This window comes from Papaver somniferum, chromosome 2 (assembly GCF_003573695.1).
Source record: "Papaver somniferum cultivar HN1 chromosome 2, ASM357369v1, whole genome shotgun sequence".
Lineage (NCBI taxonomy): Eukaryota > Viridiplantae > Streptophyta > Magnoliopsida > Ranunculales > Papaveraceae > Papaver > Papaver somniferum.
The window spans coordinates 42,141,813-42,167,244 of record NC_039359.1 but is presented as its reverse complement, the minus strand read 5'-3'; the positions used below and the strand labels follow the sequence as shown (position 1 = coordinate 42,167,244).

The 25,432-nt window shown below is 36.0% G+C and overlaps 1 long non-coding RNA gene across 2 annotated transcripts; it reads left to right on the top strand.

Moving 5' to 3' along the window:
• Window positions 1-10,437: 10,437 nt before the first annotated feature.
• Window positions 10,438-14,366, top strand: LOC113347471. 2 transcript variants are annotated; one of them, XR_003358988.1, is made up of 3 exons: window positions 10,438-11,149; window positions 11,985-12,152; window positions 13,976-14,366. It is a non-coding gene; the product is annotated as an uncharacterized LOC113347471 (long non-coding RNA). The 2 variants fall into 2 exon arrangements; XR_003358987.1 differs by lacking the exon at window positions 13,976-14,366 and having other exon boundaries at window positions 11,985-13,884.
• Window positions 14,367-25,432: the final 11,066 nt, after the last annotated feature.

The following is a 25,432-nucleotide window of genomic DNA, read 5'->3' as shown; positions in this document are numbered from 1 at the left end:
CCAGACTGAAGTTAGTTTGTAGTAGGATAGTGTCTATAGCGACTTAATACAATGTGTGTTCAATCTGGACTAGGTCCCGGGGTTTTTATGCATTTGCGGTTTCCTCGTTAACAAAACTTCTGGTGTCTGTGTTATTTCTTCTCCGCATTATATTTTGTTATATAATTTAAATATCAGAGGTTATGCGTTGAATCGATCAATTAGAAAATCCAACCTTTGGTTGTTGATTGAAATTGATTGATCCTTGAACATTGGTCTTTGGTACCGTTCAAGTTAATTTCTCTTGTACTCAACTGGACTCGCAGATTTGTATTTGCTTGAGTAAGTTATGAATCGAGAAATTGAGGTATAACTCTTTGATATACTTTTTATTAAGATTGAGTCTGACTGTCTAGTTGATTCTCTTAAAAGTATATTGGAGTTAGTCCATACAGGTTTCTAAGCGAAATATTGGGTGAGGTTGTTGTGCCCCCGCTCTTTCAATTGGTAGCAGAGCAGGAAAACACGTTTAAAGACCTCATAAGTCTGTGTTTGTAGCGATCTGACTCTATGGACAGAAATTCTATATCCGTAAACGTACCACCAATCTTCGATGGATCAAACTACTTGTGGTGTAAAATATCTATACGTACTTTTCTTCAAGCTCGTGAACATATTAAAATTTCATGAAACTTTAATGGTGAAATCTCTATAATTGACAATCATACATCCGTGGAACCTTATTAAATACTATGAATTTGTTAAAAGGGAATACCTGGTAACGCATCCATAATATGAACCAATAAGGTCGGAAACATGCTAATCTTAAAAAAATAATCCATCAACGATCTCAAACGATAAAAAAAACGCACAGTTGTTAGAGTTGTGTTGATAACGTGTTGAAGGGAAAATGGCCGGATACATGGGCCAAAGGCCCTATAACAATTAGCTAATGATTTTGATTATTGAGCTTATTCTTATACAATTAGTGGTAAAAAATCATATTAAGTGTACTATTTTGGGAAGAAAAAGTTAGGGAAAAAAAGAAAAATCTTTGGAGTTATTTTTCATAATAAAACCCTAGATTTCTGTTTACCCTACTAATATCCTTTTTATTTCCCAAAATTGGTGAAAGTACATAAAAAGATAGAACTTTTTAGCTTTTTAGAGTTGTTTACGGTTGGGTTTTTTCTTCATAGCCAACCGTAAGACAAGTTTACGGTTAGGTGGTAATGAACTCCTAACTATAACTGGGTAAAATTAGGGAAACACAATCATAAACCAGTTTTGGTTTACGGTTAGGTTTGGTCTTAGTCGAACTCAGTCGTAACTGGGTAAAATTGGAAAATAATAATTGTAAACCAGTTATAGTTTTGTTTTCTGGTTTTACAGTTAGGTTCGGTCTTAGTCGAACCCAACTGTAGATCAGTTAACTTGAGAAAATTGTGCAATCCCATATTTTTTAAGGTTAGGTTTTATGAGAGTCAAATACAACCGTAAATATGTTTGAGATTAAAAACCTAACCGTAACACCACATGTTTTTTTTTATTTATGATTAGGATTCTCAGTTTCTTAATCGTAACCGCTTCAGAGAACAATTTTACGGTTATGAAATTAAGAATATATAACCGTAAATGGTTCTGCAAACCTAATTTTTCTAATGGTTTAATCAATCTAACCATTTCAAACATAATTGGTTTGTTGATTATTATCACTTCTATCAATTTCTTCTTCCACGTATTTAATAAAGACAAAAGGGGAGAAGTATATAGCAGTATTCTACTATAACATGTGGCTTTTTGGAGTATTATGTAAGGAGGAGTGAATTGCAAGCTGTAGGGTTTACCTATTATGCAAATGAGACAAGTATGTACTATGGGGGAGAACATATCACCATAGTAATACTTTATATTTTTGGTACATAGACTTTGAGGTAGGTAAAACTATTACACACCGATGTAAAACCATTGAGTAGATTGACTTTGTCATTCTAAAAAAGATCCAAATTATTACTCTCATAAGTTTTTATTCGCTATGGATCTCCAACAATAAAGGTGCTGACACGATCATATGCAGAACCATAGAATAACTTGAATTAAAGATTCAAAAAATCAAGCATGATGGATATTTGAGCTGAAAGATTTATTTTATTGAATCTATATCTATTGATAGTTTTGTCACTAAAATTGACAAACAGGGAGATTGTTAGAGCATTGTTCGGTCAAACTCACAAGTTTTTCTATCTGAAGCTTGTTGTCAATGTTGAATGTACAAAACTATATCTTGATTTATGGTCTCCTGTAGTCAAGTCTCATACTAGGATTACAGAATGGTATTTGAGTATCATACATCATTGAATAACCCTCGAAGAACACACGAAAACATTTGCAAAAAACTTCATCAACAAAGAAGTATGTGAAGACTAACCTATCCTATTTACTCATGACATTTACCATTCTATCTTATGAGATTATATGTCGTATGATTTTAGTAGATTAATGTTGCAAATAAAAAATTCTGAGTTCAAACTTGTCTCGGTTAAACTCTCGAAATATGATTCAAGCAATGGATGTTCTAAATCCTTTGGAATCTTAGTTAGAACAATTTATTGTTCACAAACTATTTTTGTTTCAAGTTGATCATTTGGAAATTTCCCAACCAACAGTGCATATTGTATATGTCTATTGGAAATGTTTCAAATTATTTATGTGTGAAAAAGAACTGCTTTGCGACCAGGTTTGCAAACCTTTTAGATATCAGTTCGGGAATTAGGTAGGTTTGCAGACCAGGTATGCAAATCCCTACCATCTAAATTTGATGAACTACTAAGGGTTGCAAATTCTTATGGCCTGACTTCCCAAAACGGCAGAGGTTTGCAAACCCGATTTGTGAACCTGTGCAGTTCAAGTATCGGCAGAAATCTCGAACTACTCTATATGTTTATATTCGACTTTGCTATGATTCTTATAGACACTTCTAAGACAATTTCACAAAATCACTTTGTAATTGTGTATCATTGATTGGTATTGAGTGTTATTAAACACCATCATGTGCTTATAAGTTCAAAGTGTTAGAGCATAGCTCGGTTAAATTCACCAAGCGTTGGTATGTCAAGTTTGGTTGTCATATTTAAGTGTGTCGAAACTCATCTTCAGCCGCTTGATTGTATACTAGAGTCAACTTCGTTTAGGTTAGACTAGAAAGTCTAGGAATGTTGAGACATACAAGTATTGCTCCGAAGACCTGAAGAATGTGAAGAAGAAGCGAACTACAACAACGACATCATCCTTCCTCATGGGGTTAGTAATATTGACTTGAACTGTTTCATTCATATCGTATCTTTCAAGTCGTGATATATTGAAAACATAATTGCAAAGCTGTATATACTGTACATATTGTATGATACTCTAGTGATGTGACATGGTCATAGTTGTATGATCATAGTATTAGGGAATTAGACTACGAAGTATAACACATATCTTTTGAACTTCTTAGATATGACATCGACATAATCTTGTATATACTGTTATGAATATGTGAATGGGTTATGGTGAAGATTTCATCCTAGGAAACAATGTTTTACATTTATTTAAAGGAAGTACATTCATGAACTTGTTTTAATGAATCGAAAGGGAAATCATTTGGCTTATTGGTACGCCTATTCATTGCAAATATTTGGATTACCAATATGTGTGAGATAGTAGAATCGATCGTAGATTTGATATTTATCTTGGTATAACTAATCACAATGTCTGACTTATGATTTGGTACAACTAGTGTTTATTAATTGGTGTAACCGATCCTAAGTAATCACCATGAGATGGTATGACCGATCATAGTAATAGGTGTAACCGATCCTAGTAATTAGTGTGACCGATCACAGAGTGTTGTATAATCGATCCTTGTAATTTGTAACTGGTCTTGGTAATTGGTGTAACCAATCCTGGTAACTGGTGTGACCGATCACAAGCAATACCATGGGAATATGCTATCCGGTCCTAGTAATTGATGTAACCGGACCTGGTAACTTGTGTGACCGATCACAAGTATTTCCAGATTGAGGTATAACCGATCCTAGTGATTGGTAGAACCGGTTGAACCCATGTACGCGATTTGATATTTGATCAACCACATAGTTATCTTGGAATACAGGTGAACCAATTCTAAACTTGTTTAGATGTGTGGTATAACCGATTCCAAGAATGTAAATCCATGTAAATATGAATAAGGATTTACAGTGAAGAAATGTCAACAATACTTTGAACACGTACAGTAACTATTATCATTTATTGTTCAAAGATATTCCTTATTACTCAAGGAGATCATGTGCCGAAATAAATTGAGAATATTTTAATTAAGGTTTTTGGTTTTATATGCTTTAATTACTAGCAATTAAATGCATACACTACACCAAAATACTGAATTTACCACGTTTATTTCTGTTTCTTACAATTTAAGCAACGCCTATGTCAGTTGCCCACATGGCGTCATAAATTTTGGCAACGTATATAAATGTTGCTGAAGTTAATTAAAGCAACGTTTCATCCGTTGCTTTAATTAGAATTAATGCAACGTATAAAATAATTTAAGCAATATATATATATATATATATATATATATATATATATATACGTTGCAAAATATATTACCAGAATTTAAAATAAAAATAAATTACACAACCTGTATTGGTATTTACGAAATTCCAGCATTGCAAATAATATTAAATCCCAACCTGATAAGAAAAATCTCTCATCCTTACAACATTACTCATCCTTACATCATTTTACAAAATCATGAAATTAGTTTAAACTTACATAATGAATTTCCATTCTGAACAAGGCATTAGAGAAGGGATTCATTAATATCAAACCTCATTTTTTTTCTGCACTTGGCACAATGGACAGAAAGGATATAATGACCAATCCATCCTTAACATTACTAGCTTCATAAACTACGTCTTTGAAGCTTTCTTAACCAGAATCTTTGTTTGGTTTCTACAAAGAGACATCAAATAGAAGAACATTACAAAAAAGATTGAAGTAACTGGTATAGGTGGTATTAGGTGAACACGACGATTCACCACAAGGAGAATCCCACATAACATCAGGAAAAAAGAAGCACGCTCAAGTTAAGATGGATTTTTATTTATGGGACATCCCACCTAGGAATTGTTCATATAAAGGAAAAGTACCTTTTTGGTCAAATCCAGGCCATTTTGTGTTATTTTTCCTCGTTGTACTCTTCCTACTTCATCTTAAACATGTGCTGAAATGAATATAGGAAAAGAGAATGAGAAGAAATTATGCCAATAAATCTTAAGTTTTTTCATAAGAGAAGATACCCTTATTGACAAAGATCTTGAATATATGTGTAACTACTAATTTTATATACCAGTAGAACAAGCGAGAATATGGTATTCGCTGATGTATCGCAGTTGGCCCATTATAGTCAAGAGATTTCACAATCTTAAGTTTCTCTTTCCTTGTTGAAATTAGTAATCAAAATATGGTGTAGTGACCCCTGTATGACATAAAATTTTATCAAAATCCTCCAAAAAAGAAAATCTACATGACAGGGAAATCGATATGTATACTTCATATTACCCGTTCTATCTCTTGCCTTACACGTTCTATCAAGAATCTCTCACTCTGTGGGAACGAGAGGACCAAAGACCACGCTATCTGCTCCGTCAAGACTTCCATCAAATAAATTGGTATCACTATCTGCTCCGTCTAGACTTCCATCAAATAAATTGGTGTCACTGTCATTCTGGCTGTCATCATCGTATGACATTGTTGCACCAGTTCCTTCACCCGGAGAGACACCTGTTTATGTATAAAATTTTGTTATAAAAACATTAGGAAAATGAGGAGGTTATACATGATTGAGAAATGGGAAGACCAGAAATCCCAGTACAAACACGGTAATCCAATGATTGATATGTATTGACAAGAAATTGCATTTATTATGTATAATTGGTAGATAATGATCAGGAATTAGGAGATTCAAGTTATAGCATATAACATGAATTGTATCATAGACTAATAATCCACACTTTTTTTTCCTTTCATTTCAATCGAAAAGAACAGAAGGAAAACAAAGGGAGGAAACGAGAAAAAAAAAAGAACAACATAACCACAAGCTATCAATATTTGTCATATTTGATATATCGGTGCATTTGTCAGTGCACCAAATCATCCTAGATTAAATATTTTGACCTTGAGTCTCAAATGGATAATTGCTCTTAGAAAAAAGGATAATTCAGACTCTAGTGCTAATTGGTTATGGTATATCTGATCTTCAAACCAGTATGAAAATAAACCATGACATCTAGGCTTTGAAATTATGTAGCATGGGTTATATATGAGAGAGAAAGCAAGATTCTAGATTTCTCTCCTTCGGGTCTATAGTAACCTAATACATTTCAGATGAAACCAATTTACAAATCACAACCAACTTTACCATGCATAAGCACGTGACTATTATGTCATATCTTTTACATGAATGGAATGCTCAATCTCTAGATACTAAACAAACCCATCACAAAGAAGAAAGGCTTGAAATTGATCTAATAAAAAACTACACGTTACCTATTACACGTTGGAGAGATTGCTCAAGCTACCAACACGCTATTGCATGAAAACAAACGTGCTGTTGCAATTGCTCTTCAAAGGAACAGAGAAAAAGAACACAACATGTCTGCACATTACAAAACTTGATTAGAAAACAATAGAAACCAGATCGGTTAAGTAAAACAAGAATCGGGAGTGGTAAGCAATGTTAGTAAGTAGTTACCACGACGTAGCGAAGAATTAAGATGCATGTGTAAATAAATATATACATTACCCTGACAAGAAATCAACCAGTCATTTCTCCATGGTTTAACTGGATTAGGATAGGGACGTTGTAGCAGTAAATAGATATACACAAAGTTAAATAGAATGATTAAAACGACCAATAACTTACATTAGAAACATAATCTGTAAATAAAAAATTGTATACCTAATTGTAGATATAACTTTGAGCAAAAAAACTTCAACACCAATTGCTTACATTAGAAACTCTTCAATGGACGTATAAGTCACACTTCTAAAGTTTTCTCAATGTTTCGTTCTGTCCATAATTACACTTGTAAAGTTGAAAAGACACCAATAGATGAAAGATCAGGCTGCACTTTGACTCCCACCTGCAAAAAAAAAACAACAACAACAATTTATACAAGTTCAGATATTACTCAATTCACTGCATGAAAGATATACAAAGGGAAAATGAAACAGAAGGTCTCAACTAGCATTGCATACCAATTAACTAGCCTCCCCCTCTAGATCTCGAATCGTGATCCCTATAGAAGAAATATTTAAAAAAAAACGGCTAAAATAAAAGTCACACTAAGAACAGATAGATACGTTAAGAGTTGAGTAGAACACCGATACAGTGAGAAATGTAGAATCATTAAAATCTTTAACTTACAAACCCCTACATGTTCAAAATAATTTCAGTACTGAACATGTAATTTATGGACTCCAATAAAAGAATCTTCAGCAGTTACATAATAAAATGTATACCTGAATAAGAATAACAACACCACCAGGAAGTTTTGTAATTTACAACAGTGTCAGAGTCAGAACTTGATTAGATTTCTGATCCGGGAAACATTCTTATTTACTGCATCTTGAGTGCCTAAATCACCCACAACTGTAGCGGTCAATTTACCTTGGAAGCATGTCCAAGGACTTCCTTGTAATCTTTGTCTAGGGATATCCCAACTTCTTCTCTGATTTGATGAGAACAAATTACAGAATAATCTTAAGAACCTACATAGATGCTTCTCTTTGATGTAGTGAAATAATGTAAAGGAGGTAGAATATTATAGAAACCTTTGTCTCCTTCAGCAATCAAACCTTGGGCTTAGAACAATATATGTAATTGTACCATCTGAAGCTATGTCTTTGCAATAGATTGTCTCACCAACTTAGCACTGCCATATTTATACTTACGCCATCTACAACCTACAACGGTCTAGAACTTCAAAATTATGAACGCGAGGCATGCCTTTGATCTGCCATTCCACGCCTGAACAAGATCCAACGACCTTGTCTAGAACAAACCCCGCACTAGTTGAGACAGGCACCTCAAAGTTATCATCATCATCACCATAAACTATCATCTCATTTGATCTTCAACAAAATCAGCGTGAGAGTAATTAGCTAAGTCATCTCATGAACTAAAGAGTGACCTTACAAGATATTTAGTACTAGCACTTAATGCAGCAACTACAATATGAAAAAGAAGAAAATAAAATCCAAATCAAAGTCAGGAGAAGTAAAAATTACATAAAAGAAAAGAACCCTAAGTGAAACAAAATCATTAAACTTAAAAAACTTATTATATAAATGGTCTCATTTAACAGTGAAGTCTACATGGACTGGATCTAAACTAAAGATACAAAGCTAAGAATTGAAATTATCTCCAACTCTTGATTATGAAACAAATAGGATTTTTCTATAAGGCTCTAAAAATAATAAAAACAAATTAAAACAAATCTGTCAAGGGTAATGATCTATGACTATACCCTGCACAGCTTATAGAATCATTTAACGGTACAGAAGAATATCGAATAAATCAAATAATGAACATAGATGGATTACAGTACCTTCTGAAAGACTCTTTCATCTTTCCTTCAGCAACATAAACCTTTCTTTGTAATTCAGGATCATTAACTCCAACTCTTTGATAACGATGAACCACCATTTTTACCTTTCTTAGATCTATATCTCCAGAGAATAAAAATTAGTAATGTGCATTTACTAATTAGAGATTTTCTATTGAGAGATTTCGGAAATTTTGGACAAGCATTTATTGGAATTAGGAAAACTGAATTTTGCTATTCATTGCATATCTTAAGAATATTTTCGGTTTTGAAAATTCCTTGGTGTCCAAACATCCTTGGTCTATAAATACCTAAGTTTGCATTTTTAGCAAACTATCCTAAGAGCCAGGCCAACTTCATTCTTGTTGTTTCTGGTGGAGACGTCTATTCGGAGAGGAAAGTATCCTAATTAATTAGGTGAAATCTCTTATGACCGCTCGTTTAAAGATTTTTGTGGGATCAAGAAGCTCTATGAGTACCGTTGGTGGGAAACTAGATAATTGCAGTGTTATTAGTTTTTGATTGATTTGATTGACTAACGGTTGTTGAAACTTTGATCGCACCTAGTTTGTTTATTCTTGAGAATCTTCTCTTCTGATATAAGATTCACTCAAACTAGATCGAAGTATCAACGGGGTCTTTAGAACTGTTCGTAGATCTAAAGACATCTTGTGATAATCCATTGTTAACGGACTCCGTTCTGTATGTGATTGATCACAAGAGATTCAAGTGGTGTTGTGCAGGTGTTTATTTAAGATTAAAGAAGATTTGAAGACAAAAAAGATTTCTTATTAGTTCTCATATCTTTGTGTGTGCACAAACCTTGATCGGATGAGATCCAACTAGAATCATATTTATTCGATTGATTAGTTGCGTGAGATTGTCATTCTCAATATATCTCTTTGAGATTTATTTCGATCGAGTGAGAATCTAAACTTACCTGCTTTTGTAGTTATTAGATATATTGATCTAACTAGGCAAAGGAGTTTATTAGATTAAACGGAAGATCCTTTGCATATGACTTGAGATTTCTTTATCTTGAAAGAATCAATAGAGTTGTTACCAAACAGATTTGTTGTTCCTTTACTAATTGGAATACGTTCCAAAGGAACTGTTACAGTGCGTGCACTCATTGAAGTCGGAAGCGCATGGATACTGAGGAAACTAAGTGAACTAGGGGTAGTTGTTTGATCTCAACTATACGAAGTTGGTGTATATTTTGTATAGTGGCTTAATTCTAAGAGTATTCAATTCTGGACTAGGTCCCGGGGTTTTATGCATTTGCAGTTTTCATCGTTAACAAAATCTTTTTGTTGATTCACTTTTGTTTTCCGAAATTATATTTATTTATATAATTTAAAGTAAATTACACAAACGTTAACTCCGATATACTTGATAGTGATCCTATAGAGTTTGGTTAAGTCTGAACTTATTATCAAGTATCACATTTTGGTTGTCGTACTGTGTCGATCTCGTATCCATAGACAATCACACAAAATATGAATACCGATTTTGTGATACTCCATTCATTTTTCTCGGGTTTATGCAAACCCATTAGTCAAATTATGCACCCCGAGTGCCTAAAACTCTAATAGTTGAGTGTTTTTAACACTTTAAAATTGTCCCAAAACTTAATGTTTTACCCAGTTAAAGAAATCAGCCTTTGTTGAAACATTGGGTGCCTTAATATCTTTCATGCATGCTTGACACGTAAATAACTGAGGGAAAGCTACGAATCTTTTTTTTTTACTCGATCAATTAAAATTAAAAAAGCGAAAACTGTACAGGGAAGCTGCGCATCATATGCTTTTAGTCGTGTTGAAAAATTGAAAAAGGAAAGAAAAAGGAGGAGCTCAATTCCTCTTCTTATTTTCTCCTCTTCCCTTTCTCTGTTACTGAACTAATTGCAATCGTGCACAAGTGAGATTTGTAGAGACACAAATTGAGGTACTGACGTTGATGTTGGTTTTGGTGCTTGCTATAAATTCTCTTCCAATTGAAATTCTTAGAAGGCAGACAAGTTAGGGTTTAGATTTTAAAGTAAGTTACAAGAATTTTTTCAAAGCTAGATGGATGGATGATGTTTTGGAGTTTGATGATTTATGAGTGATGAGTTGTCTACCGATTCAAGATTTCAGGAAGGAGGTCTATAAATATAGCCTAAAAATACCACAACTAGCTCATCCCATCACCACCATCGAAAATACCTACAACCTGTTTGATAAAAGGTCCCATAGAACTGATGAATGGTTAAAGGTCCTTGTTACTTCTTTTACATAATTCTGGGAGTTTGATTTCTCTGATCCTGTTCCTGCATGTCCATTACAAGTATTGAGTTTATTCAAGAATTGGTTTCGTAGTTTAGTCTACTGAATCGTAGAGTGGAAATACAAGAAGGGGTGCTAGTAAAGCATAGATGTTGGTGTTGCTGTTGCGCTCATCCATGGTGGCTAGAAATTAACTACTGGATCTGGTGATATTTCGGTACATTTATCTCAAACCCCACTCTGTACTTAAAGGTATATTATTTAAACTCTTTCCAAGGAATTCATTTTAGTAATTAATGGAGTTTCATTTTATGTCACGTCTTGCTCATTTGTTTCTCTGTGGCAAGAATGAGTGTGTTTCATTACCTGGTAGGTTAATGGTGTTCTTAGGGATGCACAAATGTGTTTAATGTATTGGATTAAGTGGAAAAATAAATATGAATGTACTTTATGGCTTGATAATGAGGTAAGGTTGATTAAAGATTGAGAAAGTTATTGTAGAAAACATTTCAATACTAGACAGAGTGATAGTATTTAGTATAGCATGCACATGCGATGGTAGGTGGTCACTTTACTGTTTTGATCATGGTTGAGACTCGCCATACTAACCGACTGTAGTCTAAATGAGATGTTCCGGTATAGGAATTGCTAATAAATTATGGATTCCTGGAATTTCTCCTTACGGATTTCAGCACAGTAGCATAATTGTCGGAGCTTAATATCAGCTCCAATCTGTAAAAGAAAAGCAAAACGTAACTCTTGTGATGTGTTGACTTTCAAGATGATTTATTAACTCCCCGACTTGGTTAAATCTTGTCTACCCAATTGGTTTTGAACTATGATTTGGATAACAAGTTGGGTATTTTGTTTTGGCTCTACTAAATGGCAATAAGTGGATTAAATTACGGTTCACTTATAAACTTAATTGTTTCTCAGTATTAGCTGTACATTGAAAATTATTTGTGTATTTGTATAAAAGACCCTAATGGCATAACTAAGTGGTATATGATAGCACATCTTGGTCTGCTGTTATACTAATATTTGAATGAATAGCTTTAGAATTTCATTTCTTTAATTATCCTTGTAGAGGTATGTCGTTCGCAGCTTTTGTCGAAGGTGCTCTCTGTACCCCCATTGTATGCCGGAGTTTGGCAGATGTTGAATGAAACGTTGATGCATTTCTTTTCATAAGCGTGTGCTAAGTGGGATGGCAAGTGGCCTTCTGTGCAAATAAAACGGGTGCTAGGATAATGAGGTACATGGGATCCAGATTTTGTTTAAAATCTTCCCTCATTTTAATTTTGTTTGTGTTTTGGTAGTAGGTACAGGCACTCGTACTGTGTACATGGGAACTCACTTGCAATAGAGTAGTGGGACTTCTAATTAAAAATTGTGGTTGCTATGAAATCCACCATCATGGATCATTTGAATTGCATGCTGTATATAAGGCAGCACGAATACGTGTTTATAAATTGTGTAACTGCCTTGTGTGCTATATCTCGTTAAAATGAACTATGAAGCTTTTCTTGGGCATTGTCAAAGGTAAGACAAATGAATGCCATCCATCGTATGTGTTCATTTTCATAGTGACTATTTAGTAAATACTTTTAACTTGAAAGTGTTTTTAGTCTATGATAGTGGTATTTCAAGTTATGTGCTTGACGGGGTACACCCGGATTATGTATAGAGTGCATTATAGTTTTCCAACGCCTTGCTACTACAAATGTAAGGGATCATTGTATGTATGAGGTTTGATATGATGGAAACGACTATAATTTGATGTTCCTTAGAAGTGTATGGCTAGGACAGCTAAGTGGAATTCAGGCCAATGATTGCTGGGTGGATTGTTAATACATTTTGTAATGAAATTAGGTAGTTTTATTTACTGAATGGTGCAGGCAAGTACTTGAGTTTTGATGGGAATTATTAGTGAATTTACAAGGGTGAAATTAATTTAAGTACTTAAGATACTATTGTACAAAAATGTGCTCCAGCTTTAGACTGATTTGATATTGGTTTACGCTAAGATAAAGAAGACATATTAATGAACTTAGTTGGTGTGTTAGTAACTAGATCAAGCTTCCGGTGCTAGCTAGCTAGTCTGTTAATGTGAACTAAATAAATTACAAATTTATATGTTGTTAGTTCAGCTATGGTGGTTCCACCTACAAAATGTGTATTAACCACAATATTTTCATTTCTGGTCTTGTACAGGCATGTAGAAAAGTCATCCGTGTTTCATTCATTTTCCTTGGGACTTGCACTTTTATTTGTCCATTCCCATCGTAATTATTTACTCACTGCTTGTTATGTGTTCTTATTCCATTTTGGGTAAAATGCTATTATTTAATACCGATGCTATAAACTAATATCCACTGCAAGAAATAATTGCTACCTAAGCAGGTAAGGTAGTTCATATTATTTAGTAAGAGATGGTTGCTACTGTTGTAAGTAATTCATAATATCTAAATAAAGCGATGACGAACTACGGTCGTGCTCGATCCCTTCGAGCAACTGAGAGGGTACGTAGGCAGCCGCTATGCGGTTCAGCACAAATCTACAGGGTTGTTCATATCATCTGAAAGTCTTGGTTACTGCCTTGTAGTTCATACCATCAATTTGGAGATGATTGCAACCTTGGCAAGTATATATCATTGGCAACTGGCCAATGGTGGCTGGTAACCAGAACTACCTTGACGTTGGCAACTGGCTGTCTGTGAATTTTGGCAACTGACAAGTCTGTTATTTTTGGGCAATTGGCCCGTGTTAATTTGGAAACTGGCCATATGTTATTTTGGGCAATTGGCCCGTGTTAATTTTGGCAACTGGTCGTATTTTTGGGCAGTTGGTCCGTGTTAATTTTGGCAACTGGCCGTCTGTTATTTTTGGGCAATTGGTCCGTGTTAATTTTGGCAACTGGCCGTATAAGTCTGGCCAAATTTTATTTTAGGCGATTGGCCGACTCTTATATTTATTTATTTTGGAAATTGGATCTCTCGTGGAATTTTATGAGTATTATGGTATGGGACATATGCTCAAGTTTGTTGTTCTTGGGATAATTCGATGAAAATTTTGCAGGTTAAATGCGAATTAGTTCCAGAAATTTGAAAGTCCGGTTTCTTGAGTGGCGTATCAGGGAGTCGGAGCTTATAAAGCTGGCCGAAACCCGGTTCCTTGGAAGTCCAGATTCTCTGGTCTGTCACAGATTTGTTGCATTGTCCCAACTCTGTCCATAGACGATCACTTTCGGTAAGATTACTCATAGGTTGTAAACAAAAATGTTGTTGTGTATTTGGGTACCCTTGTCTTTTCACAAAGGCTACTGATCTGCCACATACCATCTATGCATGATTCCAGAATCCTGGAGCATACTGCATATTCTTATGTGTAATTTCAAGGAAGACTTCTCACATGCTTGCATGAATTCCTAATAAGAATTTCATCTAAACTGAAAAAGTATTTGCTTGGATCTTGAGCTATCTTAGTTTGAGTCAAATCTACCTAGAGTCTTGAAAATCTATAAATACAGAGACTATTGCAACTGGATTTCTTAATCCCGACACTCTTGTATCGTGGTTGCAAAACTTGAGTCGTCATTTGTAAACTAGGTTCTTCATAGAACTATATTCTAGGTTACGAATTTGAAGATTCCATATAAAGGCGGTAAGACCATCTTTTAGCTGATAATTCTTGAATTCAGATATTGTTATTATTGATCCATGAGGTTTTCGTAATCTTGGATCAGGAACGAGATAGATATAAATCATAAAGTTCTCTTCATCTCAGACTTTGTGATTCCTCAAGATAGATATCTAAACTCTTGTTTGATTATTTTTTTGGATTGTTCTTGAGAGGTGTGTCGGCGAACTGAGTGTTAGTGTTTCGGATTCGTAAGGTTTGCTAGATTTTGTCTATTGCAAACAGATTTGCAAACTAGATTGAAACATATCAAAAGGAAAACCAAAAAAAGCTTATTTGTTAGAGGCATATTGGCATCAAAAATTTTCACGGAGGTTGAAGTAACTCTTAGGTTGTAAAGGACGTCAGCTAAGGGAATCAAGTGTTTAGAATCTTGCGAGGTGCTAGGGATGTAATAAACACGACTGTAACTGAATTTCTTGGAGGTGTAATTCAGTCTCAATTACATTCCATCCCGAAGTCTGATAGTAGACTAGTATTTGTAACGGTTAAATACAATGTGTTTCTGCAGGTGTAGTTTTCCTTGTTAACCAAATTTCTGGTTCTTGTGTTTTTTCCCCTGCAGTATATTGTTTATCTTTATAATAGGAATAGCATAAGTAGTACATGAAACAATCCAGATAGTTTAAGTCTTTATTAGTTGAGATAAAAAACAAGACTTGTTCTAGTTGAGTTCATATCTTAAAAAGTATATATTGTTAGAATTCAGATCCTCTTAATTCGGATTATATTGATCTTCGGTATTGATTTTTGAGATCGTCCAGTAACTCTTCTACAAAATCAGACACAAATCATTAATCTATACATATTGGTTACAAAAGAGAAAGAGAGAAATTCCATATACAATCTTATTCAATGGTCTTTGCTTTGACATACGCGTGATTGTATTAGATTTTGTTATCGAACAAAAAATTCGGTGGTTTACTTGGTACCTCTCCTTTTCAATTGTAAACACCAAATTTTGATAATCTCTTTCTCAGTGCAAAATTTTGATCCTTTCATAGCCCACTTGATTGCTTCCAATATCGCTTTTGACCCATTCTACATCTACGACATTTGACATGCAACAAGATTTTTTGTATTGTAAGAACCTTCACAATCACATAATAATATTTCATATCATTTTTATTTTATTTTGACTTTGCCCCTAATTGGAAAAGACAACTTAAAGTTACCCCTACTTCATCCAATAATATTGACTTTACTCCTAGTTTGGTGTTCCCATCCATGTCAACCGTTATCTTTCTCGTGCGAGATACATGCACACATAATATTGTTCGGAATGTAATATTATACCCTTACACCATATTTGGCGTTAATATTCAACGACGATGAAACTAGCTAACTGGTATTTTAATGGGACCCGACTCTGTCATACGAGTATGAAAAACTAACCTAATTTATGGTTGATCTTGTTAAAAATTAGTCCAATTATACACCTCAAACGATTTACAAAATCATTTTCTGAGAATTATTTGTTATTTCGGGACTTAGTACTTTTTCTTTCTATTTGGACTCAATAGATTAACAAATGTCAAAGTTTAAAAAAATTTAAGTGAATATTACAATTAGCTGATCAAATTTTTTGAGCAATAATCAAACAGTTTCAGATAGTAACAAGAATCTTCCCATAAAATTCTTAATTTAATCGATCACAAAACGAACGCTCAAGAAATTTTATCGGTCTCAAAATAAACGTTCAAGAAATCAAGGTATCCACATTCAGATTCAATTACTTGAAACTCTATTACTGCTACACTCGTTAAAGATTTATTTCGTACTAATATGCTAAAGATATTATTACGGTATTAGTATTAATTGGTTATCAAGGATTATAATCCTCATTTATTAGTTTTAGTTAGTTTCATTTTCTTGTTATTTTCTCTTAAATGTATTTACTACTACTTGTATATATAAATATAACTTTTGCCTAATCAAATGATACACCGATGGAAAGAAACCATCCCTCTGACACCAGTTTTATCATGGTATCAGAGCCTAGTTAGATCCAATTAGTTCTGTTGCATTTCTTTGTCAAGGTTTTTATTTCTCGCGCGTGTCTTTTCTTTTGTCTTTTTTATTTATATCGGAGCTTAATATATGTGCTCTTGCTTGGATTTGTTGGTTACTTGTGATTTACGTATCAAGTTATCAAAGTTAATTCAAATGTTTAGAGACCATTGTTAAGAGTTCAATGTTTAGAGGTCAGTGATTCAGAGTTATCAATGTTTAGAGATCAGTGATTCGGAGTTTTCAGTGTTCAGGGATTTCATTGTTCAAAAATCCGGGTTCGGAGTTGAGTTTAGTTCAATGTGTATGGGCCGCAATCCGTAAGCCACAATTCGCATGCTGCAGTTAGCGTGCCGCAATCCGCTTACCATATTCAGAGATCATAGTTTCCTTGTTCAAAGATTCCGCATGCAAACTCAAGCCATATTGAGTTTGAGGAAAGGTGCTAAAGATTTATTTTTTACTAATATGCTAAAGATATATTACTACCGTATTAATATTAATTGGTTATCAAGGATTATAATTCTCATTTATTAGTTTTTAGTTAGTTTCCTTTTCCTAGTCATTTTCTCTTATTTTCTTTTAATGCATTTACTACTACTTGTACAAATATGATTTTTGCCTAATTAAATGATACACTGATGGAGAAAAACCGTCCCTCTGATACCAGTTTTATCACCACCTACATATGAAAACCCGGTAATTATTAAAGATAAACTTTTTCTTTTACACGAAATCAAAGATATGGATTCTGCTATAACTAGATTTCTATTTTATCATAATCTAAACTCTAATAATTTAGGTTAAGGCTACAAATTTTAATATAACAAGACCACCGCCATCGACGGATTTTCAAAAACTAAACCAAAAAGAAGAAGCAAAATGGTTTGTTAGTGGTTTTAAGGATGATAATTTTGGTTTTATGGGTCAGGTCATGATCATCTTAATTTTTGAGATGCTTAAGATCTTTACATGTGTACATTTATCCTTTTAAATCTTTGGGATCATAACAGGGTATAACATTCATATTTCCATGATATGTGCGCATATGGTAATATGTGTGGGTAACTGTATGGAAAACCCAAAGTAGGGATAAAGTCAATATTATTGGATGAAGTTGGAAAAACTCTAAATTGTATTTCCCAACTAGGGACAAAGTTAAAGTGCCCCTCAAAATTTCGTTTTATGTAAGGTGTCATAGAAGGAATGACGGCAATGTTAAATTTATTTTCCTGTCTTTAAGTCTCTATATTAACTTTTGTCATTAAACTTTTTTCATCCCTCGTATAAGGCTTAGTTGTGCCCTCCTGCTCCTCTCATGTGCAGTCACATTATCAAATAAGAAAGAGAATCAGGATTTCCCTAAATGCCAGTGGATGACTCATCCTTTTTAAAGGTCAAAAAAATCATCAATACTAATATAACTATTATGATCAAACTAACTTTGGACCTAGTCATAAAAATTAGCCATATCGTTCTTGCATAAAGAAAAAAATATACATGATTTTGCGGAAAAGGTTAATCATGTGAGAACGGACAAGCTAGTTTAACTTCATAACTTAAAAGTCCTATGGGGAAAAAAGAGTCGGTCAAGAGTCGATACGTGGAGTGAGCCTGATATATCGAATGATATTAACTGCTCCCTGATATATCTACGTATCTAAGAGCTAGAATATCTTTAACGATAGATCGATCAAACAGAACACTAAGAAGGTTAGTGTTCCTCCTGCAAAAATATCTAAAAAGATTAAATTAAAACAATAAGTCTAAAACTAACATTGAGAAACAATCATCAAAGAATTTAGATTAAACGAGTTTCAACCGTAAAGATGAAGGATCAATTTAATTGGCTACTTCGGGCGCAAATTATATAGTACTGACATTATTCTTATTTTACCACGTTTAGCTAGACGTATGAGATTTTAAAGGGAACTCCAAAATCCACATAAAACCATGCTTATTTCTTTTGGTACTAATTCTAATATCATGATCGAGTCAAAATCCCTAACAGTATTCGCCTTAGCAAGACTTGGAGCCATTTCACCACCCATCACCATATTTTCAACGTACACGATCATCGTCCATATAAATTGTTTCTGCTGGTTTTGATAAATGTGGGTGTGTGGATGAGAAACAAATCTAAACCTTAAACAAATGCACTGCACGGAAATATTTTAGATTCGAGAGATCAATATGTACAATCCTGGCCGAAACCAAGAAATGGCCGTCCCAGTCTTGCTTCGGTCACAAAGTGAAGGAGAAGGGTTGGTCTTAGGGAGAGAAGCGAAGAAGGTGTTGAGATCAGAATGGTTAATTCTGAAAGTATGGCTATTTTATAACTTGTATCAGAATATGGAACTGGCTTGCAGAATGTAAGCTATCAGTTCTTTGTGTTTTTCTGGATACTGTGTTGTTGTTAACCAAACAGTTGTTGTTGGTTGAAATAGGTAGAACCTATTTATACAAGTCATATTGAACACACCCTGATCTCGTAGAAAGTGGGAATGATTGAGTGATGGAGAAGTGGGGTAATGTGTAAATGCTAGAGACCACGTTCCCACTATGAAGGAGACGGGTTAGTTTACACCCACTACTTCTTGCCGCCACTAATTTCCCTGCTTTCTGACACTTTCTTGTAATGGGCATGTTGCACGCACGCTTATTGATGGTGGATTTTAGTTTAGGGCTAAAATTATAAAAGTCTATCTACCTGACCCGACATCGGAAATAATAGACCTTGATATGTCCATATTCCGCAAGGAATTTGAAGAATATATCAAATCTGATGAGTGCCTATGCCGCTCTTCATATTGTATTGAAACTCAAGCTCCTAGATGAATTGTTCACTAGTATAGAGCCTAACGAGTATTTAAGCTCCTAGTTGCATTATTCACTAATGAAATGGAGCCATTTAAAAGTGTTGAGTGCCTAAGCCTCTCCGCTCATATATGTATTGAGAATTTCAATATATTTTTATGTGTATAAAATTAACTCAGAATGGTGCATGTAGCAACAATCCCAAATATTCTATAAATTTTATCTTGCACCAACATTATTCACTAATGCATGGCCTGCCTAGTGTTTTCCTATGCTATGTTCCCCAGCGAACTCTCAATATTGGCATGACATGACGATTAAATGTTCGCTCGCAACAGAGTAGCATGAATCTCCCGAAGTGTCAGTATTGAGACCTGCATGAAAACACTCACATAGGCTACACCACCCTCTGACAAAGAGATCAGCGCTTTCGCACACCTTTTAATTAAAAGTTGCGCGATTGAACGCGGCTAAATTCCTTAAGGGAAATCTAGACTGTCCATGTCAGTCTCAGAAACGATCACGGCCACAAAAGTTGGCCGCATGATTTAACCAGCCTAGCCAAACCATGGCAGGAGTAGGCGATCACTGTGATGACCACTGGAGGGAACGTTTATTCCCTAGCCGGTCGAACACCACACCACACTCCCAACGCCCGTCAAACGCCGGTCCAATGACCACGTTTCTTTGGGAAAGGCTCGAATGAGCAAGACTGTTCAAGGCAGTCTTAAAACCATCACGACATTCCAACTTCTCCAGTCTGGTTGGACGGATCAGATCATCCCGTGAATGATCAGGGAAGCGCTGACACATACATTGGCAGGCCCACTTCTCCCCTACCCGATAGGTTTTCTCACGGCAAAGCCATGGAGAAATGAAACGTTTTCTCAAAACATGGATGGCGTGATGCTTTAAAGGGTCGTGGAAATTCCAATAGTGTCTTAAATTTATCACAACAATCCAACTTAGCCAGCATATTTGGATGGCTTAGATCGCACCCAGGACCATCAGGAAGGTGCACATATGTTCACCGTTAGCCCAACGTGGGCCCCACACGGTCGGTCTTCCCAAAGGAGAAGCACAGCTCACCAAATCGTTTGGCCAAAGTCACGAGCGCGTGACTGTTTCAAAACCCAAATTAGGGTTTGCGGCAATACACATCTGTCGTAGTTCGATCACATCCATCCATCTTCTCCAGCCTGAACGGAGGGTGTAGATGTAGACTCAAGAAGTCCCAAGGATGTTGACGTGATCACTATGGGCCCACCTGTGCGTGTAACCGGCCGGCCTAGACATACTATGGACAGGCGCCTCGAAACACGCGCCCAAAGATGGCATGTCGCGCGGCCTTTAGTCCTTTGCGGCAATGGATTTCTATCGCAAATCAATCATGACCACTCATATTTGCCGGTCAAATCGAGTGTCCTAGATCGAACCTTTATGGAACCGAGAGGTGTAGATATGCACAACAATGGGCCATCTCCACGCATGACCGGTCGGTTCCACCAAAACCAGCATCCATGCTTGAATTCGATCAATCCAAAGAGGGGATGTTGCGCACCTCTTTAAAACCTTAAAATCCATCAACGGCAGCAAACATGCGCCGTAAATCATCTCGTCCGTCCAACTTTGCCAGCTTGGACGGACGGCTTAGATTTAAAGTTAAAGTTAGGCGACAAATGAAGTGCCTCAGTGATCACCGTCCGCCAATCTACCCCAGTGAGTGATCGACCAGATGGTGGCCTGCCCATGCAGCCTCCAAACGATCACTCAAAGATGGTTGGACATGCTACCGTTTTAAGATGCTTAATCCGCGACTTATTAAGTTAAGCTTTAAAACAACAATGCTTCATGCATATTGATTGTTTTCGATGCATTAATACATCGAGCGTACACGATATTTCATGAATATCAATTCTTTAAATAATTTAGTTATTTAACTTAGTAGCACCGTATGCTATTTCCTGCAGTGGTTCCCACGAATCGATCCGCTCATTCGAGGCATCAAACATGTCACAAACTGGGGGATACTTACTGGGGTATTGGTTTGGCGGTTTACAACGTGCAACACCGCAATTACAAGAACGTGTCAGGAAAAGGTGGACGGTTAACAGTGATGAGGGAAGTGGGCAAAGATGTGATCGTGTGATAATCACTACCCGTACACGACCCCATTACTCCATCACTTCACCTCCTCCACTTCCTACGAGATGAGGGTTGCGCTCAATGACTTGTATAAATAGGTCCTTCACCTATTTACAACACAAATTCAGAAAACCAAGTGTTGTTAACTACGTATCCAGAAAACACCCAGAACTGATAGTTTACATCATGCAAGCCAGTTCAACATTCTGATACAAGTCATAAACAACCAACACCTTCACAATCTCAACACCTTCTTCACTTCCCTCCCTAAGATCAACCCCATCTCCTTCACTTTGTGACCGAAGCAAGTCTGGAACGGCCATTTCTTGGTTTAGGCCAGAATTGTACAAATTGATCTCTCGAATCTAAAGTACTCCCGTGCAGTGCATTTGTTTAGGGTTTATATTTGTTTCTCATCCACACACACCCAAATTTACCAAAACTAGCAGAAACATTTTTCACCACCAAACAACGCTGTAAACCGCCATACCAATACCCTGATGAGCATCCCCCAGTTTGTGACATGTTTGATGTCTCGAGTGTTTTCGTGGAAAACGTGTAGCAGTTTGCTATGTGTCGCAAGTCAAAGTCAGAAGACTTGCCGCAAGAAGATAGCACGTGATGCTATTTAGGCTTGCCTTGGCTGGTCGCCTAAGACTTGCCACAGGCCTGTCAATTCGGTGGCGAATTTAGACGGCTGAGATTGTAACTCATGAGAAAGGGTGGCCATTGATTATGGCCACATTCTGTTGGCATCTTTTAATAGCATAGTGGAGTCATTGGTACATGCCAGTGACATGGTGGCATGGCCAAAGCTAGAATTTGGCGTCGTGGCCAAAATTAGGGATTGACGGCATGGTCAAGTTAGGATTTGGCGTCGTAGCCAAAATTAGGGCTTGGCGGCATGGCTAAGCTAGAATTTAGCGTCGTGGCCAAAATTAGGGCTTGGCGGCATGGCCAAGCTAGAATTTGGCGCTGTGGAAAAAATTAGGGCTTGACGGCATGGCCAAGCTAGAATTTGGCGTCGTGGACAAAATTAGGGCTTGGCAGCATGGCCAAGCTAGAATTTGGCGCATATATATTGGTGTTAGACCCAAATATGGCTTCGGAAACATTGGCTCCAGTTGCCATATCAAACTTAATGCCCTAGGGAGCATTACTTGGCTTGGTTGGCGTGGCAACCTTAGCTAAGTTAGGGTTTGGCCAAAACCCTAATTTGCGCGTGTGGCACGTGACCGCGACACGGTGACGTTTTTTTTGCAAACAACGCCATGGCCACTCCAGATGAATTATGGTGAAGCCAAAACATGGGGATGGTCACAGGAGCAAGGGCGGCTATAAGTGGCCATATCATGGCGTCATTTTTAGGGTTTCCTAGTCCCACATTGCTCGTAGCATGTTGTGGGGCCCAAAGTGGCGTAATTTGGGCCACGACCAAAGTTAGGGTTTCAACTAATGCCACTAAAGGAAATCGTGTTCTAGTTGGGAAACCTTGACCAAATTCTGCTATGGCGTTGGCCACGAACAAAAAGTGGGTTAGCACGTAAGCGCGGTATTTATGGCACGTTGGCACGTTCGGCATGCTGTTGTGGCAAAGTGACACGTTTGGCATGCACGTTTAGTGCATTGACGCAAAATGGCACGTTTGGCATGTTGGCGCGTTTTTTGGAAAACCTTGTGACCATTTGGCGCCTCTTTTAACACTGTGGCAAGTTTGGAGCAACCTGATTGGTTAATATAAGAGAGGTTGGCCAAGCATGGGCGTGGCCATACTTCTAGTGTGCGTGTGGCGGATTTAAAGCGACCTGATTGGTCAATGGGAAATAGGGATGGCAGTATGGACCCAGCCAACATGTGGCGGGTTTAAGGCGACCTGATTGGTCGACGGGGAAGTAAGGCCATTCGGGAAACATGGGACGTGGCCAATTGCAAATGGCGTCGGATGGCCTAAAGCATGGCCACACCTCCCTTTGCTTATGCTCCTATTCCGCGGCTCTTTTTATTCCTTGTTTTCTGATTTTGGGTAGGAATTTGCACCTACTAATCCATGGCCTGATTAATTGCGTAGTTTGCCTAAGCTTAATTTTGACCAACGTGGTCTAATATATTGCGCAAGGCGCAAAAATCCTTATTTTGTGCAAATTAATCAGGGTAATATTTGAATCTTGTGAATTATCACAAAATTGATTGAATTTTATGTGTTGACACAAAGTTCTTTAAGTTTATTGCCAGAGAGCAGTATGCTTTCTGATTGAGTACTTTTATGCAAGGACCTTAACCTCGATACTTGGAAATCCGTGCTACTCTGCTACGAGTGAACACAAATTGTCATGCCATATCAATATTAAGGGTTCAGCAGGGGAATATAGCATAGGAAAAATACTCGGCAGGCTCCGACATTAGTGAGTAATGCAGCTAGGAGCTTATATACTCATTAGGCTCTATGCTAGTGAACAATTCATCTAGGAGCTTGAGTTTCAATATAATGTGAAGAGATACATAGGCACTCATCAGATTTTGATATATTCTCCAAATTCCCTGCGGAATATAGACATACCAATGTCTACTACATCTGATGTCGGGTCAGATAGATAGACTTTTACAGTTTTCACCCTATACTAAAAACCACCATCAACACATACAATATTATCGAACTTGATTAATACGATTATATGTGTCGGGAAACCGAGTTACATTTATCTCGAACCGACATATTTCCATTGAAGTAAATTCCATAAAACATCCTAATTTAGGGACAGTTTGGTAACCATTATTAATTGGTTATGAACTCATAATCAATTATCCAGTCCATAATCCATTATACGAGTATTTATTAGAATTCATAAAAATTGATTATTTTAATCATAATTGAAAATACCCATTACAATCATAAACAGAAAAAAGTTCTTTTTTTTCAAAATTATCATAGTCGATTATTTTTTTAACAAAATAGATTTGGATTTTCCTTCTTATTTTATCTAAGCTATTAAAAAAGAGACAAAAAAACAATAGCGGGTTAAAAAAATATATCCTAGGTTCTCTTCTTTTCCTCTCCTTTTTGAGAACATTTTTTCTAAGATAATCATTTATTTAAAAATGGTGTTTGTGAAAATCTATTGTAGAAATGATTATATTAAAATCATTTATCTATTTATGATTATTTATTATCATGAATTGATAATCATAAATTCTACCCAACAATGCCATAACTTAGCTCGAATCATTTTGTTACATCTTTAGATTAGCATGACGGATAATACTAGCATGAATATATAATCAATATGACCAATCGACAATCACACACGACATAAATATTACGTGGTTCACCTAACCTTTGTACGTTACATGTACGGATAAAATCACTCCTGAGAATCTTTCATTATATTAACAAGTTATTACATCAACACATTTAACATAATCAACTGGTTATATAACCCACTAGCAATTAAACAACTTAGAAACAACCACACATATTACGAAGAGTTTACCCTTTCCTTTGTTCTTCCAAAAATCTCCACTGCCATAGTTGCTTCGACTTTCGTCAGGAACATGAAGAACATCATGAATTCTAGCTTCTCCTATATGAACCCTAGAAATATAGCACGCGCTCTTTCTACAAGTCACTATTTTTGCTATATTTTACCCATCACCAACAATTATAGGACATAATGGTTGTGACCCTAACCCCTTGTCAAGGGATTGCAAAGAGGAAAATAATTCTTCACCATATTAGCTTCTTATAAATTAGTTACATCCTTGCTCCCCAGGTCTTAGAAAACTCCTCAGAATAGTCTCACACCTTAATTAGGAAGCGTAAACCACTCAAACTAGGAAACACCCAAGTTATGCTCTGGAGAACTTCAG